An 18,794-nucleotide genomic window follows, 5' to 3' on the forward strand; every position below is an offset into this window, starting at 1 on the left:
CTCCCATGCTTTTTTCCTCATCTCTTTTTGGTAGCATTTATGCATTGATGGTGCCTCGGTGGTTGTCAAGGGTTCAGAGTGGTGATCAAATTAACAAGTCACAACCAGTGTTAGTCTAATACTGTGTTTAGAGAGCTTTACAGTTGGACTCAGAACATGTTATGCAACATGCACCACCTCTGCATTTTATTGGGGATCCCAACAGCTACCCAGGTACACAGCTTATGCCCCCTTACTGTGCAGGACATGTACAGCTGCTGCTGCGGGTGAGAGACCAAATGCACACAGGCAACATTGCACGAAAGCTGCCACCTTGATTTCTCACCATTTTTAAAGATGTTATTCCAGCCCTGTAAGTGCAAGGCCTGGTGCTAACTTGCAGCTCTCCCAGGCCAGGTGTGGACCCATAGATCATGGGGAAACAACAAAGAAAACAGACATACATTGGACACTTCATATTTATCTTACTTCTATAATTCCCAAGGAGACAGTACTGAGAGAGGAGAGGCCTGAGATCCTTTTCCCAGGTAGGCCAAGGGCAATCCAAGTCCAATGTTATCCATTTACTCAGAGGACCTTGCAGGTGCCTTTCTAAGTATTACTTCTCTTTCTATAGAATTGTTTTTCTGCTGAAAAATACTCTCCATAGGAAGAAGCCGGGAAAGGGCTGCTCACAGCTCCAATTTGGGTTTATTGTCCTCAATACCATCCCCAACAATTTGTGCCACATCTGTTATCTCCTTGGCCCCAATGATGCATCTAACCTTTGTTTCCAAAATTCAAGGGCTTCACAGCCAGGCCTCCATAATAGGAGCCTTTGTGTGTGTGCCATGCCCAGTTACCTTTGCTGCTTCTCCCACCCTCAGCCCCTGGTGATCTCTTTGGCCAGGAGCTGGGCCCTTAAGGGCAAGTGTAATTCATTTCTTTTCCTGCTCCCTCACTTCCCCAGTACTGCTTGTTTTACTCTGTATCCTGCTAACGCCCTTACATCTAGTTGATCCATCAAGGCTTCATTGGATGGAGCTTTCAGAGCCATGGCACTGTTTTCAGGGAAATTCATGCTTTAGTTAAGCTCTAAAAAAATAACGTGGCTTTGGATCCCAGTTCCCATACCTACTAGTCAGTTGGCTGAGGCACCACTCATAGGAGATTAATAACAGCTCTAACCTTAAAGTGTTGCTGCAGATTTTAAACAAGCCAGTACATGTAAAGTGTTTAGAATAGCATGTGGCATAGGGCAAGCACTCGGTAGGTATGTGATTAAAATTTCATCACTGAGGGATGCCTGGGTGCCTCATTGGTTGAGCATCTGCCTTTGGCTCAGGCCATGATCCTGGGGTCCTGGGATCGAGTCCTGCATCAGGCTCCTGCAGGGAGCCTGCTTCTCCCTCTGCCTGTGTCTCTGCCTCTCTCTGTGTCTCTCATGAATAACTAAATAAAATCTAAAAAAAAAAAAAAGAAATTCATCACTGATTCCTCCCAACAGCCCTCTAAAGGAGACATTATTGACTCCATCTCACAGATGAGAAAACCAAGGGTGCAGAAGAAAACAATGTTCCCAAAGCCACAGATGTAAGGGGAAGAACTGAGACTTTCATTCTTGTCATTTACCTCTGTAGCACTATGTCCAGAATTAACATCGAATTTTGTTTTGTTCTTCTGGTGAATTTTTCAGGGAGAGTAGAGAGTAAAACTGCCCCTCCTTCATCTCTAGCAGCAGTTCCTTTTTCTTCTCTTGCAACTGATGAATATAGTTTAAAACTATGAATTTTCCTCTATGTGCTGCCTTGGCAACATTCCATAGGTTTCACTCTGCTCATTCTCACTGTAATTTGTTTCTGAGTGATTTGTAACTTTTGTTTTAATTTTCTCTTTCATGCATTTTTCAGGAGGCATGTTTTAACATTTCCAAATGGATATGTGTCACTATTAAACCTGCCCTTTGTAACAAATTTCCAGTTTTATTATATTATGGTCCAAAAATATGGCTTCTCTGATTTCTACTTTTTCGTAATTTGTTAAGATTCTCTTCATAGTTAGACAGCAATGTTTGCCAAAGCTCCTTGACTATTTGAAAAGAATGGGCATTTTCAGGATGTTGTAGACAAAATAGGAGCTTGTGATTGTGTAATTCACATCATAGCATCTTTACTTATTTCTTGATTTTTTACTATGTCAAATTATAAGAGAAGTATATTAAAAATTTTCAATATAGGGACACCTGGGTGGCTCAGTGGTTGAGCGTCTGCCTTTGGCTCAAGGCATGATCCTGGAGTCCCGGGATTGAGTCCCGCATCGGGGTCCCTGCATGGAGCCTGCTTCTCCCTCTGCCTGTGTCTCTGCCTCTCTCTCTCTCTCTATATATATATATATATCTCATGAATAAATAAATAAAATCTTTTTTAAAAATCTGCAATATAATGATGAATTTGTCAATTATTCAATCCATTTGCTTATATAAATAAGCTTTGGACATGTGGTTGGCTCCTAAGCACTTGTCCCATCTCTTCTATATGCTGTCATTTCCAAGTGTTTGGGATATAATTGCTACTATACCACATATGGGCCATGATGGTTTTGGATAACTGAGGGATACCTTCCCCCTTGCTCTAGTTTGTTTCAGAATTTCATACCTAAGCCAAGTCAAAGCCAACCACTCTCTGCCATGCTCCTAGCTGTATAGACTGGTTCAGGCATGGTCAAATGACCTCAGTTGGCGCATGAAGAGTGTAGCCCAGGATTGTGTGTGTGTGTGTGTGTGTGTGTGTGTAGTTGAAGGTAGACATACCCTTCAGACTAGATGCTAATGAGCTCAGAGACCCAAGAGAGGAAGAAGCATGCAAGGCCTTCTGAGACCTAGGCTCAGAACCAAAACATTTTGTCCTCTGCCACATTCTGTTGATCAAAGGGTCAGCTCATATTCAAGGGGCAGGAAATACATTGGTTGTCCTGATGGGAGTCGCTGCACAGACACATCATTGAGGGCACAGGGCCGGTGGGCGGGGTGGGGTAGGTGGTAAATGGAGGGGCGGAAAGGGCTGTCTTTGTAACCAATCTATCACGGGGAAAGAAAATCAGTTTTGAAAAGATAACAAAAATGTACCTCTTTCTATGTGGGATCTCTTTTCTTTTCTACCGTGTCCTGGCCATGAATGGACCATTGCCCAGATCAGAATTCTAGGTGTTCTGTGTAGTTGAGACAGTGCTGTTTATTTCCCTAGAGCCCATATATAGAAAAGCTCTTGGACAGATCCAGAGTGGCTCCCCTGAGCTGAACCACACCACCAGAGTAGAATTCAATTCATCACCCGAGCAAAGGGTTGAAAGGGGAGACTCGCCCTCCGCCTCAACGCATGGAGGCAGCAGAGGGCCAGACTGAGGCTCTCAAGGGAAGAAAGAGCTTGCCGCCCTTGTCCCCCCTACCCTCCTGGATGGAGCTGATCTTTCCAGGAGACAGCCATGGAGGTTCTGAGGGTAATGGAAGTGTCTGCTCAGGCGGAAACTTAAAATTATGCAGCTGCTCCCCTGTCTATGAATAGAGTCCTTAAGTCACCTGGGAACAGATTTGCCTTATTATCTTTTGAGTTTCCCTAAGTTAAATAAATGTAAGGCAAGTCGGCACTGCTCTTCTTCTTCTTCTTCTTCTCCTTCTCCTTCTCCTTCTCCTTCTCCTTCTTCTTCTTTCTTCTTCTTTCTTCTTCTTCTTCTTCTTCTTCTTCTTCTTCTTCTTCTTCTTCTTCTTCTTCTTCTTCTTCTTCTTCTTCTTCTTCTTCTTCTTCTTCTTCTTCTTCTTCTTCTTCTTCTTCTTCTTCTTCTTCTTCTTCTTCTTCTTCTTCTTCTTCTTCTTCTTCTTCTTCTTCTTCTTCTTCTTCTTCTTCTTCTTCTTCTTCTTCTTCTTCTTCTTCTTCCTCCTCTTCGGAAAAATATATAGATGGGCCCTCGCTTTCTTTGGCTTGTAAATGCCTAACGCTCCAAAGAGTCCTGAATATACAGAACTATGGAAGAGATGGTGAGTGACATATTTGTGCAAGAGCCATCAGCCTGTTGGGAAAAGGTGTTTGGAATTCAGAGCTGCTCTTTTATTGGAAACAGCCGCTCTCACAGAGGCCCGCGTGCCCTCCCTGGATCCCTCTGGTCTCCCCACCACCAGGGAAAGGGCATCAATGGCCACAAAGGGTAACTGTCTAGGAGAGAAGGGCAGAGTCTGGCGGGTGGGGCTGTCCCCACCGTGCCAACCTCAGACTCCTGCGAGGCTGGGGGCCCCTCCTGCCAGTCCGCATTCAAAGAGCTGTCGACCTAGAGCCAAGGTGGGAAACGCCAGCCCTGCACGGCCCTTGGGATGTACTGGACAATTCGAGCAGGAAGGTTTGCAGTCTGCGATGCAGAACCTTTGTCAGCTGGAGCAAGCGGGACGGCAGCAGCAAGCGCCGTGCTAGCCTCCCTGTCGCGCGGCTGCTGCGGTTGTGTTCCGCTCCGGGCCTCGGTGCCCGCCGCCTCGGAGGCCTGCAGTCCGCCTCGGGCTCCGCAGCCCCGGGACGCCTGGAGCAAAGGGGCGGGGTTAGCCCTCCGCCGCAAGCCCCCGGTCGTCTCTCTGGCTGCGTAGGGCTGGACCCAGGCCTACGATCGTAGCGGACTCTCAGGCGAACTCAGCGCCCTGACGTCCGCTCGGGCCGGGACTGCGCGGCTCGGGGCTGGTCCCCGCCGCCCTGCGGCCGCCCCCTGCGGCAGGTCCCCGCGCGCACCGCCCAGGCCGGCCGCCAGGTGGCAGCGGGCCTCCCGGGAAGCGAGCGGCCCCGGCCGGTTCCCCGCCGGCTGCTGGGCGCAGGTGCATCCCCCGCGGCCGGCCCCAAGCACCTGCGCGCGGAGAGCGGGCCCGGTCCGGACAGCGTCCCCCGTCCTGACCACACGATTCCGCCCCTCAGGTCAACTCGGGGGTCCTGACGGGTCCGCTGAGCGGAAGGGATAGGAGCGTGCAGTGCGACCTGCAGAGGCTGCGGCACAGATGCCTGGTGCAGTCCCGCTGATTGAAAGAGGAGATACACACTGTCCTCTTCAGGAGCGGGAACCCCCGTTCTGGGGACCGGTCGGGAAGAAGATGGCTGAGGGCGGGAGTGGGGAGCCCAGTGCGCGGGCTGCTCTGCAACGTGTCGGCTCCGGGAAACCCCACAACGGCCCTCTGGTTCCGCAAGCTGCTTTGATCATTCCCATTTTACAGGCAAGGAAACTGAGGCCGAGAGAAGTTGTGACTCGCTGGAGCCCATTTCTGAGTAAGTGGCCGCGATGCAGAATGGAGGTAGGGAGAGTGGCGTGGAGGAGGGGAGAGACGCCGGAGAGAGATGGGTAAGCGAGCGAGCGAGGCGCCGGGGTGCCTGCTGGGGACGGCATGGGACAAGCCACCAGCACCGGTGGACCCCCTCCCCGAGGGCTGGGCCGCGAAGCATGGCGCCCTCTGGGAGCCAGGCCCGGGGCTCAGGGCCCTTCTTCTCCTTTGCCGCAGCTCAGGCCACACGCCCCTACTAGCCACGGTCTCAGAGCCCTTGCACTCACCGTTGTTTGCAATGCTCTCTTTGTGTGAGTTTCTGATGAATGCCTGGCGCCCTCTGCCACCAAGACTGGAAGCTCCACGAGGATGGGGAGCTGCTGTGTTTTCACCATTGTGTCATCAGCGCTGAGAGCATGCTCTGCATGGCTTGACTCTCATGAGTAGTAGGAATGAGGTGAAACACAGCAAGAAGTTCAACGCTGGGTAGCTGTGGGGTGGGGGGCTTTGGGGTGTTGGTTGCACAGAATCATCTCTTTTGTCTCAGCCCCTCCTTCTCTTTCAAGGCCCGACTCTTACAGTATTAGGTATATGTCCTTTCAATACATAGAAACTGAAGAGATGCTCATTGCTTGTAGAAAGTGAAAAGAGTGAAAGAGGCTGACGATATGTTTGAGGCCACATCCTTTCTACTGTTGCCTTGGCTGCTTCCCAGCTGTGAAATATCTAAGTGTAGCCACGCCATTTCACTGGAATAGCTGTCTCGGGGACGTGACCAGGAGGTGATTGAGCAGGCTGTGTCCCCTGGGAGAGGGGGCTACAGGGGAATCACTCACTGCTCCATCTCTGAGCCTCAGCTCTTTCCCTCCTTCTTCCAGGAGTTACATAATGACCTCATAAAACTGGAGCCAGCACTCTCCAATTTGACTCCTATTCACTTGCAGGAATCTTTTATTTCACCTACAAGAATCTTTTATTCCTCAACTGTAAAGGTGTCTGCTGGTTTAAAGATGCAGAGTAATAGTTATTGAAGATGTGACTGGTTTCTACAAGTTCCACTATCTAATTTGGGAGACCAGTAACTGATGATTACTAGAATCCTGGTGGTTTTATTTCCCTGTTTATTTATCTTGCAGTATTATTTGTGCTTCTTGTCCTCAAACTGTCATGTGTGAGAATTTTCCAAGAGGAGGTCTGAGTGTGCTCCTCCCTGCCTTTGCCTTTCTTCCTTTTTTAATGGCTATAAGGATTAGTGTCTAAATAAAATCAACCAACAGGAATACGTACATTCTACTGCTTTATGAATCTGACAGGTGATAGTAATGGGTGGCAAACCCATAGAATAGAAAACCTATAAAACAGGTCTCCAAGCACCTCTCTTTTGTCAAGTTGTGATGAAAGATATCTATAGACTCAGGGAAAAAAACTCAACCAGCCAGGGAGTGTGGGTGCATTTCTTAGGTCTGGCAGAGAAGATGTTTATAACACACACGAGACTGAAATTCTAAGTTGCAAAAATATCAAAGCTGGGCTTGGAGGAAGATCTTGACTTTTCTCCATTTACAAAGTGTGTGAATTTGGGATTATCCTGTATTTATTCCAGTCACTGGGAAACAAAAGACATAAAGCCTGGTTCTTAGGAAAAGCAGAAAGAGGAAGACTCGGGAGTCTAATGAATGTGATTCTAGGATTTGTCCTGCAGGAGTGGAGCTAGAGCTAGAAGTTTTCATCCACCTCATCTCTGGGCCAGCACAACCCAGCCACACTTAGTCCCCCAGTGGCCCAGCAAGGACAGCCATGAACACTCAATACCATCCATAGGAACACCTGGGGCAGACTTCCTTACCTGCCTCCCACACTTATCTGTGTCAAAGCTGATTCTTTACCTAGGCTTGGCTTTCCTTTTCAGACACTTTCTGCATATTGGAACAGTCAACTGATATTATTTTCTTGGCTCAATCCTTTGTACTTTGGAGGAATTTTCACACTTTCTGGCTTTCTCCTTTCTCTCCCCAGGGAGAACAAGTCAACCTAGCTTTGACTCCCAAGGACCCATCAACTAATTCCCTATTGGAGCCCCCTCAACCAACCTGTTAAAAAAAAGTCAATGAATTACCCTTTTAAAGCAGTGAGAAGGGGTGCCTGGGGAGCAGAAGAGAAAGGCTGGTGGAAGAGAAGAGGTACGTAGGACTTGAAGGCTGCCCCTATTCTTCCCAGACACAGCTAAAGTGAACACCTCTGGTCGATCTCCATTTTAGCACCAGCGCTGCTAACTGCTTGGATCTGATTGCAAATTTGTGAGATGATTTGAGAATTTGAACATGAGTTATGAGAAAGTCTTTTCACCATGTCCTCTAAATAATAACACTATGAAAGAGAGTTACCAAATAGAATCAATGAAAAATATATCTGAGGAATCAGATTGAATAGAGAAAGCAGGACAGGAAATTTGAATAAGTATAGGTAATGACTCCAGAGAAATTTTACAAAGATATTGCCTTTGTAAAAAAAAATATAAATGTTATTGATAAATTAGAAAAAAACAAAGCTCATAGGTGGATGGAAAATGGAATGAATACAGTTGAAGGTCAAATCAGTAATGCAGAAAAACCTACCTGAGGAATTATCCCAGAACATGTAATAAGAATACAAAGTAATAACATGGAACAAAAGTTAAAGGACATAGAAGATAAATGGAAAAAGTGCAAAAACCATTATAGAGGAACTCTAGAGAGTAGAGAGAATGGAAGGAAGGAAATTTTCTATGAAATAGTAGAAGTGCTCTCCAAACTGAAGAAATAATGATGCTGAGATTGACAGAGACTTTCAAAAGATCAACACGGTAATAGAGCAATATCTTCAAAGTCCTCAATTGAAATTGCCTGGAACTTACCACTGTATACCAAGCTTAGCTATTATAAATCTATCTTTCGTTGAGGACAAAATGAAGACATTTTCAGACATGCAAGAAGTCAAACATTTAAGATCCACAGATACTCTCTAAAAGAACCCGAAATACTGAAAAATGAATTCTAGCCAGAAGCAAAATGAAGACATGCAAAAGGAGTGGAATACAATAAACATTGCATCAAATAAATGATCAAATAAAACAGTAAATGCTGCTTTTGAAGAGTAAGTATTGGTTGTTTAAAGTGGGAAATTTTAAATAACAATGCAGGTGCACCACTTGGAAAACTGACACTATCCTCAAATACTAAATATATGCATAGGTTATGATCCAGCAATTCTTTTCGTGGGCATGTATGTTTCCTGTGAAAATTATTGAAATGGAACCTGTTTTTTTTTTTAAAAACTTTATTTATTTATTCATGAGAGACACAGGCAGAGGGAGAAGCAGGCTCCTTGCAGGGAGCCAGACATGGAACTCAGTCCTGGGTCTCCAGGATCATGCCCTGGGCTGAAGAAGGCGCTAAACTGCTGAGCCACCCAGGCTGCCCCAGAACCTGGTTTAAAATGGAGTAGGACACCAGCAGATGGAGCTCTCACCTCCTACAGCTTCCTGTTGATTGCAGACCCACCCAATCTTGGGGATCTTGCCAGGCTATACTTCTTGTTATACCTTTACTATCCTAGGGGATCCCTGGGTGGCGCAGCGGTTTGGCGCCTGCCTTTGGCCCAGGGCGCGATCCTGGAGACCAGGGATCGAGTCCCACCTCGGGCTCCCGGTGCATGGAGCCTGCTTCTCCCTCTGCCTGTGTCTCTGCCTCTCTCTCTCACTGTGTGCCTATCATAAATAAATAAATTAAAAAAAAATAAAATAAAAATTCCTTTACTATCCTAGTGGGGGGATGGAAGAAGGGTTTTCCCCCTCACTCAGCAACAGCCCAGCCAACGAGAGACAGTCACAACTCAGACAATGAAAAGCCACTACCTTGAACTCCCAGCTTTACTCCAACGGACTTTTTGTTTATGGCAGACCCTGCCAACTCTACCCTTTTCTCTGTAAAGTCTTCCTCTCCTTTGTTTTTTGGACCTCTGTAGCTTGCTCAGATTGGAATGCTCTGCTTTTCCCCGAATAAGCCCATTTTTGCTGGTAAAATAGCAGCCGGTCTTATTTTTAAGGTTAACAATACATAAGGAATGCATAGATCTCTGTACCAAAAAGATAAGTGCCAAGATGCTCATAGCAACATTATCTGCAACACCCACAAACTGGGACAGATGAATGTTCATCAGCAGTAGAACAGATAACTTATGATATAGTCATAGAAACCACCACTGCTCTATGCTTCCGTGGAGTCAAAAAGGCGTAATGATGGGCTAAAGGAGTTAGACACAGAGGAATAGATGCTGCGATGTTACATAACAAGTTGAGGAACAGAGCACATCGGCTTACAGTGATAGGCTTACCTGTGGCTGGGGGAAGGAATGGGAGAACACAAAGGCTTTGTGAATACTGGGAATGTTCTGTGTTTTGCTCAGGATAGGATTTGCACAAGTGAGTTTTCCTTGGAAAAATTAATCAAGTTGTATGCTTTACATCTAGGGATGTTATGCGTATGTCTGTTATACTTTAATGGAAAGCAAAATAAATTAACCATGGAATAAAAATTCTAGGGAAGTGGTCAATGTAGTAAAAGAAAGTAGAACTGTTGTTTGGCCTCTTGTGGGAGTAACTCACCTACAGATAGTGTCTTTTAAAGGTGAGAAAATGTAACAAAGAAAATTCAGTTGGCATAACAAGGTGTAAGAAAAGGGGGAAAGAAAATTAAAAAGCATAATACACATAAAACAAACACACAAAAAGGAATGAACAACTCTAAGATCAGTCATCACAATAGATGTGATTGGGTTAAACTTGTTAATTGAAAAATAAAAGACCCTTGTTGGATAAAAATATAAACTCCAGCTGTATACTCTTTTTGGGAAACATATCTAAAAGAAACAATCCAGGAAAAATGAAATTGAAGGAATGAAAATGCTAATAAAACAAAGAAAAATGGTAATATTAAATTCAGATGAAATGGAATTCAAGGCCAAAGCATTTATAATAAAAGCATATTGAAAAGGGGAACAATCTGCAGGGTAACTAATGATCATTTTTTATTGTCCTTAAAGCATAGCTTCAAAATACTTGGAGAAGAAAACTGATAGAATTACAAGTAGAACAAACCAAATTCTAACATCTGATTGGGGAATTTTGACAAAACTCTCATAGAATTTACCTAAAATGCCAAATGAGCTTGAGCTAATCACACACACACACACACACACGCACACACACACACACACACGCACACACACACACACACCGTTCTGCTCAACTAACAGAGATTATACTTTTCTTTGAATTACAAATGGAATATTCTGAAAAATTGTATCTAAGGCCATAAAGGAAATCTTAATAAATTCTAAAAATATGCTATTATTTAGGCGATGGTCTCTGATTGAAATGAAATAAATTAGAAGTTAACAAAGACGTTTTAATAGCTCTTGAATTAAAGGGAAAATAAAAATTTGTAATGTACAAACTATCTATGTCTGAATAGCAGCAGGTCCCCATCACAAAATTTGTGTTTTTCTGCCCAGCCGACACTCAAAGGAAAAGTATGGCTTACATGCATGCATTCATTAGAAAACAACCAAAAAAAGGTGGACAATGAATGAACTAAACTTTCAACTCAGGAAACTATTTTCTTTTAAAAATTTTAAAATTCCTAGACTGTAGGGTGATTGAATTAACACTAAACAATAAATTAATAAAATTTGAACAAAAACAGTGCAGTTGATCAATGAAATACATGGTCCAAGAGACAACAGAGGACAGTTTGGGAAAACAAAGTATATGCTGATCTCTGTCATAAATGCAGATGCAAAACTCCTAAATAAAATCCCATACAAGGGCAGCCTGGGTGGCTCAGTGGTTTAGCATCACCTTCTGACCGGGGCCTGATCCTGGAGACCTGGGATTAAGTCCCACGTACGGCAACCTGCACAGAGCCTGCTTCTCCCTTTGCTTGTGTCTTTGCCTCTCTCTCTCTGTGTCTCTCATTAACAAATAAAACCTTAAAAAAAAATCCCATACAAGGTGGAAACATGGAGGGCCACATAGAGGGCTCAGCGTTGCCCAGCAAGGTCACTCAGGCTGAGTCATTTTGTGTTCTTGTTAGTCTGAATTTACTTCTCCTGACCCCTCCCTCTCTCACTGTGTGCACCCATCTACCTATTTTTTGTCTTATCTGGATGTACCTCTTCTAAATATGCTTATTTGTGAATCTCTAGATCTTTCTTTTCTTTTTCCTTTAGTTTTACGTGTTTTGTTTCTTTTGTGTGTATGTGTGTCTACGTTGTTTCTGTGAAAAGTATCTTTTCCCACTTCTGTGTTTATGTTTTTTCTTCTCTATTTCTCTCCCTTAATTGTTAAAAATATAAAAAATAAGTAAATGTTATGATTTTATTAATTGAATGTGTTCCTTGTTTTAAATTTGAAATTAGACCATTTTGGGGCAGCTTGGGTGGCTCTTTTTAATCTTAAAAAAATAAAATAAATTAGACCATTTTTGTAGTATTATCTTTTAAAATTAAATTGATTGAGTTCTTGATTTTTTAAAATTTAGCAAATTCAATCCGTCTATTAAAAGACATCTCTGGAATTCAAGTGTGTGTTAAATTTTTTAAAAATATTTTATTTATTTATTAATGAGAGACACAGAGGAGGCAGAGACACAGGCAGAGGGAGAAGCAGGGTCCACCCAGGGAGCCCGATGTAAGACTCAATCCCAGGACTCCAGGATCACACCTTGGGTGGAAGGGAGGTGCTCAACCACTGAGCCACCCAGGTGTCCCTTGTGTTAAACTTTAGAAAAAAATCTGCCAATTTAAATCACTGCTTTACTGGAGTACAAGAAAAACCACATAATTGTTTTCATAGAGAACAAAAACAGTTTTGAAAATATTCCACATACATACTTTCATGATAAAAAAACCCCACAAAGCTTCTAGCAAATTAGGTTCTTTTGTAATATGATAAAGGGCATTAAAACTCTACAGTAATCATACTTGATAACAAAATAAAAAAGAAACAGTATTACTCTTTTTGCACTATTCAACCTTTTTATTGGAGATGCTAGCTAATACTATAATACAAGGGGAAAATGCTATTAACATTGGGAGAAAAAGAACAAAACCAAGATTATGTACAGACCAAATGATCACCTCCCTAGAAAATTCTCAAGAGAATCAATTGACAAACGAATAAGAGAGTTAAGCAGTATAGCCAGATATAAGATCAGCACAGAAAAATCGATAGCTTAATTACATACTAGCAAAAACCAATTAGAAAATGAAATGAGAAATGAACCCATTCTTAGAAACAACAGTCTATAAAATATCTAGAAACAAACTTAATGTCTACAAACTGTATAAAGAAAGTGACCAAAGTTTACTGAATGTCCTTCAATAAGAGTTAGTTATATCAGTTCTCCCATAAATTAATCTATAAATTCAATAGCATCTCAATAAAAATCTCAGTAAGATGATTAATGGCATAAGATGGTTTCTTTCCCTTGGAAGGAAAATTTCCAGAGGTAGTCAGGAAAGTTTGAAAAAAGAAAAACAACAAGGGATAATTTCCCTTGTCAGATATCCAAATATCTTATAAAGTTATAGCAATTAAATCAGTGGTAGATTCTTTATAAATAGCCAATGGATACAGAGACAAATCTAGACACATATTGTGTACATATGGAAAAAATAGTTTACTATGAAGTTGACTTTTTAAATATAGTGGTGTGGGGTGCCTGGGTGGCTCAGTCAGTCCAATGTTCTCCTGATTTCAGCTCAAGCCCATGATCTCAGGGTCATGGGATGGAGCTCCACATCAGGCTCTGTGCTCAGTGGGGGGTCTGCTTGAGATTCTTTCTCACCCTCTCCCAGTACCCCTCCCCCACTGTGTGTGCATGCATTCTCTCTCTCTCTCTCTCTCTCTCAAATTAAGTAAATCTTTTTAAAAAATAAATAAAAGCAACTTTAGTGGTGAAACAATGAAATATTGAATAAATGATAAGGGGAGAGCAATTAGCTAACTACATGGGAAAAAATCCTATATAGCATAATCCCATAGCATAATAAAAATAAATTATTAATGGTTTTAAAAGGTCAACATAAAACAAAACAGTTTACAATCTTAGTAGGAGATAATTCCCTTCTAATACATAAAATCAACAAACCAGAAAAGGGCATGACTTAGAGATTTGACTGAACACAAAATCCAGTTTGTCAAAAATAGCATAAAAGTAAAAGACAAGTGGTAGGCTGGGAGAAAATAGTTAAAACATCTGGAAAAAAAAAAGAGTAACACCTAGAGCATATACAGAGCTCCTATAAATCAATCATAAAAGGACCCAAACAAAACAAATAAGGTGGACAGAGGACATGAAAAAGTAATTCACAGATAAAAGAAATATCAATGACCAAAAAACAAATGTAAAGATGCTTTAGATATAATATTTAGGGAATTGTAACCAAAATTAAAACAATTTGGGTGATATGTGCCTGGGTGGCACAGTGAGTTAAGAGTCAGACTCTTGATTTTGGCTCTGGTCGTGGTCTCAGGGTCATAGGATTGAGCGCTGTGTTGGGCTCCACGCTTAGCATGTAGTCTGCTGGAGACTCTCTCTCCTTCTCCCTGCCCCTCCTGCCTATATGCTCTCTCTCTCTCGAATAAACAGATAAATCTTAAAAAAAAAAAACAAAAACAAAAACACCACTTTTTTCTCCATCACACTGGCAAAAATTAAACGGTAACACCTGCATTGGCAAAGGTGTGGGGAAAGGAGCATTCTCATACGTTGATGGTAGATAGAAGTGTTGATACAGACTTAGTGGCATCTGTGGCTTGCATCTACAGTTCCATTTTTAAGAATCTATTCTTTAGAAATCTTGCACAGGGGCACAAGGACACTCCTACGAAATGGTTCATTGTTGTGTGGTTTGTATTAGTCATGAAGATCCATCACAAGGGTGGGGAGGAGGGCATTAGTGGGTGGTGTGTCCAGTGAGTGGACAGCCACCACCAAGCCAGGATCTGCTTCCCCAGACAAGTGTGAAATCAGGAGGCCATTGCCCCCAGGGCTCCTAAAGGGCACTGTGTCCTCCCACGATTATTGCTGTGTGCTGTGGATGGCTTGGTTCCCTCCTGACCAGAGTTGTCATGTCTGAAGTGGGAACAATAACAATAATAATACTTACCACATCGATTGTTTGAGGATTAAACCAGACCACATCCAAACATTCCCCGAACTTCTTCCTATCTCCATCAGAAAGACTCGGAGATGGCCTGTCTGGTCAGGTAGCTCCGTGGAGATGAGCATGAGAGGAGAGCTCATGCCGGCTCAGCTGCTCCTCGTTAGAAACACTGGAGAAAAACACTTACCACTCCTCACCCTTTGGAATTGCTATTATCGTGACAGTGACAAATAGCATCAGGAGTCCAGTGGGAGGCTTGCTCCCACTTCTAGGTCCCCCCAGCAAGATTAGACAGGTGCCAACTGGGCATCCTGGCTCACATGCCTTTCTCAGGTCCCACTGTCTCCTGGTCCTCCCTGGTGCTCTGTCCAACATAACCCCTCTCCATCTTCTGCAGACCATTGCTCCCAAGACCCTTCCTTATCTCCCTGGGGGCTCCAAGGCCCTCTGGGCCCCAGCCCTACTGCAACATCACCACCTGCATGATACTATATTTGCAAGTCACTCTGCCACTCAGCAAATATTGATAATTCCTGTTGCATTTGAGACTGGCATGCATTGGATGTAGATTTTAATTCCAAAGATGGAATTAAATTTTTGGAATTTTTTAATTCCAAAAAGCACAAAATTGTGCAAGCCACTTGGGGGGTGGGTAGTATTCGGCAGCCTGTCTTGAAGCTTTGTTTGCAATGCAAACACAAGTTTTCTACTTTTGTTTAGCATGGCTGAGAAGAGGTGACAGAGATTTTTGGGAGGGAGGGTAAAGCTCCCCCAGCCACACTCTGGTGTGGCCCCTGCTCTAAGCAGGACTTAGTAATAGGCTTGAATGCAGAGAAGGTGACCTCCTCCATGCTCCTCACGCTGCTCTGAAGGAGGCAGCTTAGAGCTCCTGGGGACACAGGGGTGGGCCCCTCCCCAGCTAATTAATGCAAAAGCCTGGAAAACCATTTTGCCAAATAGGCAACTAGGATTACCACTGAGCTCTCCAAGATTCGTGTCAATTTGTACCTCTTGTTACTTCCTTAAACCTTGTGTGTGCATTTTAACAAATTCATCATAAACCGTGAACTGTAAGAGTCCCATGGCGGGGAGGGGTATGGCTCTGTGACTTTGCATTTGAGCTGCAGAGATGGAAGGAAACACCAATGGGGCCAGGAGCTGGAGGGCAGCTCCTCCCAGGCTGGGTGCCAGGATGGCTTCCCTATCAGGGCTGGTAGCCAGGGCTAGCAGGGTGCCAAACATCCTGGAGCAGTAGCCTTTCTTTCCCTTCCCCATGCCCTCACGTCTTCCTGGGCCTCAGACCCTGACTGCCACTGTCACATGGGCTGATAAACAGGCTGCCTTCATCCCAGTTCCTAAATCCCACATCTAAGGACTAGATAGGCCACACTCCCAGGGGTAGTATGCCAAGTCTAAGTGCAATCCTAGAAAGGGCCATGTCTTCTGAGATATTTGAACCACAGCTCAAATCCTCTCTCTTCCCCCTTCTACCTGTGTGACCTCAGGCAAGTCACAGCTCTTATCTGAGCCTCCTTTGGCAATTTCTGGGAATGATGAATAGCATAATAATAACTACTGATAATTGAGTGTTTCCTCTTTGCCAGGTACTGTTGTGTGTTCATTATATGTATTAACTCACACAATCCCTCATCAACCCTGTAGGGAGATTCTGTGCTTATCCCTGTTTTACAGATGGGTAAACTGTGGCATGGAGAGGTGACATCACTTACTGATCACACAGGTAGCTGGGATTAAAAGACAGATCTTTACCCTTAATCATTCACTTTCTCACCTCTCTAATCGTGAAGCAACTCACACACAGTAGGGAAGCTCATTTTTTGTTCATTCATTCATTCATTCATTCACTCACTCAAGGATTTCTTGAGTACCTACCCTGTGCCAGGCCCTGTGCTAAGTGCTGGAATTCAGTGATGAACGAAGCAGAGGCAGTCCCTCTTCTCGAAAGCTTCTATCTTAGGAGCTCTGTGTGTGTGTATGTTTGTGTGTGTGTGTGTGTGTGTGTGTGTGCGCTGATACAGGCGTGCACATGCCCAAACAGTGTGGTAGTATTGGCTAGAAACCAACCATAAACAAATAAGCAACAAAGACCCAGACAGTGATCTTTTTTTTCAGAAAGGAAGAAAATAAAATACAGGAGTGTGAGGTGGGAAGATGTGGCCTGGCTGGGGAGGTTGACTTCTGCAGAGGCTGCTTTTAGGCAACAGGCTTGAGCAATGGGAGCCTCAGTCAGGTAGAAGGGCCCACAGAGACCGCTGGCTGAATGCAAACAGGCTCTTTAGGCAACCCACCTCAGAATAGCCGTAGGCCCCAGCTGACCAATGGGCCACTTGCAACCTGGCACAGGTACCAAAACCCCAAAATTCCATGGGAACCCATGCCTCCTCACTCCTCCCCATAACTATAGTGCCCTATACCCTTACTGCTTCCTGGAAGACAGTCTATCGCTTGCTGTCCTGCCCACTGCTCCCTTTCAGTGTATTCAATAAACTTCCATCTCTTTGTTCTGCCTCAGTTGGATTCTTTTACCACCTGTGCTGCAGGCCTCCACCTGACTGGGTCACCTGGTAACACCAGAGGAAGAGCAAAAGGGGGGCATTCCTGGCCTGAGTGGCAGCAAGGGCAGGTCCAAGCGGGCAGGTCCCTGAGCACACTGTGGCTCTGGTTCCCAGCACTTGCCCAGCTCCAGTCCACCTGCCTTGCCCAGCATCCATGAGCTGTGGCAGTGCTCTAGACCACTCTGTAGCCCAGACTTTGTGAGCTTTTGATTGGCTCTGGTCGCCCACACCCCAAGCTGCTTGTGGCATGCTGGAGCTCATCAGGCTCCAATCAGATGCCTCCTGGAGCACGGCCAGAGACTGTGCTTGAAACAGGCCAGGAAGCCCAACCTCCACCTGGTACTGGCCCTGCCTTTTAAATTACAGTTGTGCATGAGTGTGTATGTGTGATATGTATAAAGGGAGACTAATTAGAAAAGAAATGGCAATCTGGCCAAGCAGTTTTCGAGACCTTTGTGAGTTCTGTGGCCCACCTCACTTTGTTGAGTCAACTTCTCTCTTTGCACTGAAATCCTTGGCCATCTATGGTCCTTGTCTCCCCACTCTCATCAGTTCTGCTCAGGAGGGGGGTGACCTTCCTGCAGCATGACTGCTGGGTTGTAGAGAATCCAGGCTCCAGGGAGCCTGATTCTGCCTGGCCCAGCTGGCTGTTCTGCTCGCTAAGCAGCCTTTCACAGGGCTGAACAGCTAAATCCAGGGTAGAAGCTGAAGCTGAAAACTCAGAGAAGTAGAATAGTAAATTAGAGCCGGGAAGCTGATCCTGACTTTCTGCTTGATCCACTTATGTGTTTCAGCTGATTCATTCCATCTGGAGGCTTTGTTTTGCACCAGGAGCTTCCTGGATTTTGGGAGAGCCAGTGGGGACCCAAGCCCAAGCAAGTGAGGGCCTGGGAACAATGGATGGAGCAGCTTCATTGTCTGGGTTTGCTCCCTTCCTTTCCCTGGTCGCACACAAATATGCTCACACTCATTCACAGTGATGTACCACACAACACACATTGCCCTGTACACCTGGGAGCCCCATGACAATCCAGTCCTGGCAGGAAACAGATGGCTGCTTAAATGGGGCACTTGAAGAGGCTTCAATAAAGGAATATTTATGAAGCTATGGGTGGGGTTATGGTTTTGGCAGGTGATGTGTCCAGCCCAGGAAATGATCCTGCTGGGCTAAAGCAGTAATGGCCATCCCGTCTCCTCTGCCAGGGCCTGGTTTACAGTGGGGTGTGATCCATGACTGGCCAATGCGACTCTAGGAGAAGATTGCCAATAGCTTCTGAGAAAGATTTCCCTTGAGCTAAGAGGGAGAGAGTCCTTCTTCCAGCCAACTGTGGTGGCTGGAAGATGCCTGGAACTGAGGCTTATGAGATCTTGACACGTGGGGACAGACAGACATCATCAACATGCTGAGCAGAGAGAAGGGAAGAGCCTTAATCATTGGTGGATCCAGACCCTTACTACTAAGTCCCCACAGAGAAGCACATGCTCCATGCAGGCAGGCCGATCACAAAGATAGAAGAGGACGAAACCAACAAGCATCACATGCCAAATTCCTGCTCAAAATTCAACCCATCATAGATGGACCAAGAGTGTCATGCTAATGAGTGTCTTTCCTGTGGAGACATGGCGCTGGGAAAAGGAGGTTCCCCTGACCAACGCTGTCAAGGGGTCAGGCAGGAATCAGGATGGTGCAGATCTCCCCAAAATTCAGATGGTAGTAGAGATCGAGTAGTGCTCTCTGTATTTTGAACAGG

General features: G+C 44.6%; 1 long non-coding RNA gene across 1 annotated transcript; it reads left to right on the top strand.

Moving 5' to 3' along the window:
* The first annotated feature begins 4,762 nt into the window (after nucleotides 1-4,762).
* Nucleotides 4,763-9,039, top strand: LOC140609691 (uncharacterized). Its single transcript, XR_012011420.1, has 2 exons — nucleotides 4,763-5,267; nucleotides 7,277-9,039. It is a non-coding gene; the product is annotated as an uncharacterized lncRNA (long non-coding RNA).
* The last annotated feature ends 9,755 nt before the right edge of the window (nucleotides 9,040-18,794 follow it).

This window comes from Canis lupus, chromosome 19 (genome assembly GCF_048164855.1).
Source record: "Canis lupus baileyi chromosome 19, mCanLup2.hap1, whole genome shotgun sequence".
In the NCBI taxonomy this organism is placed as follows: Eukaryota; Metazoa; Chordata; class Mammalia; order Carnivora; family Canidae; genus Canis; species Canis lupus.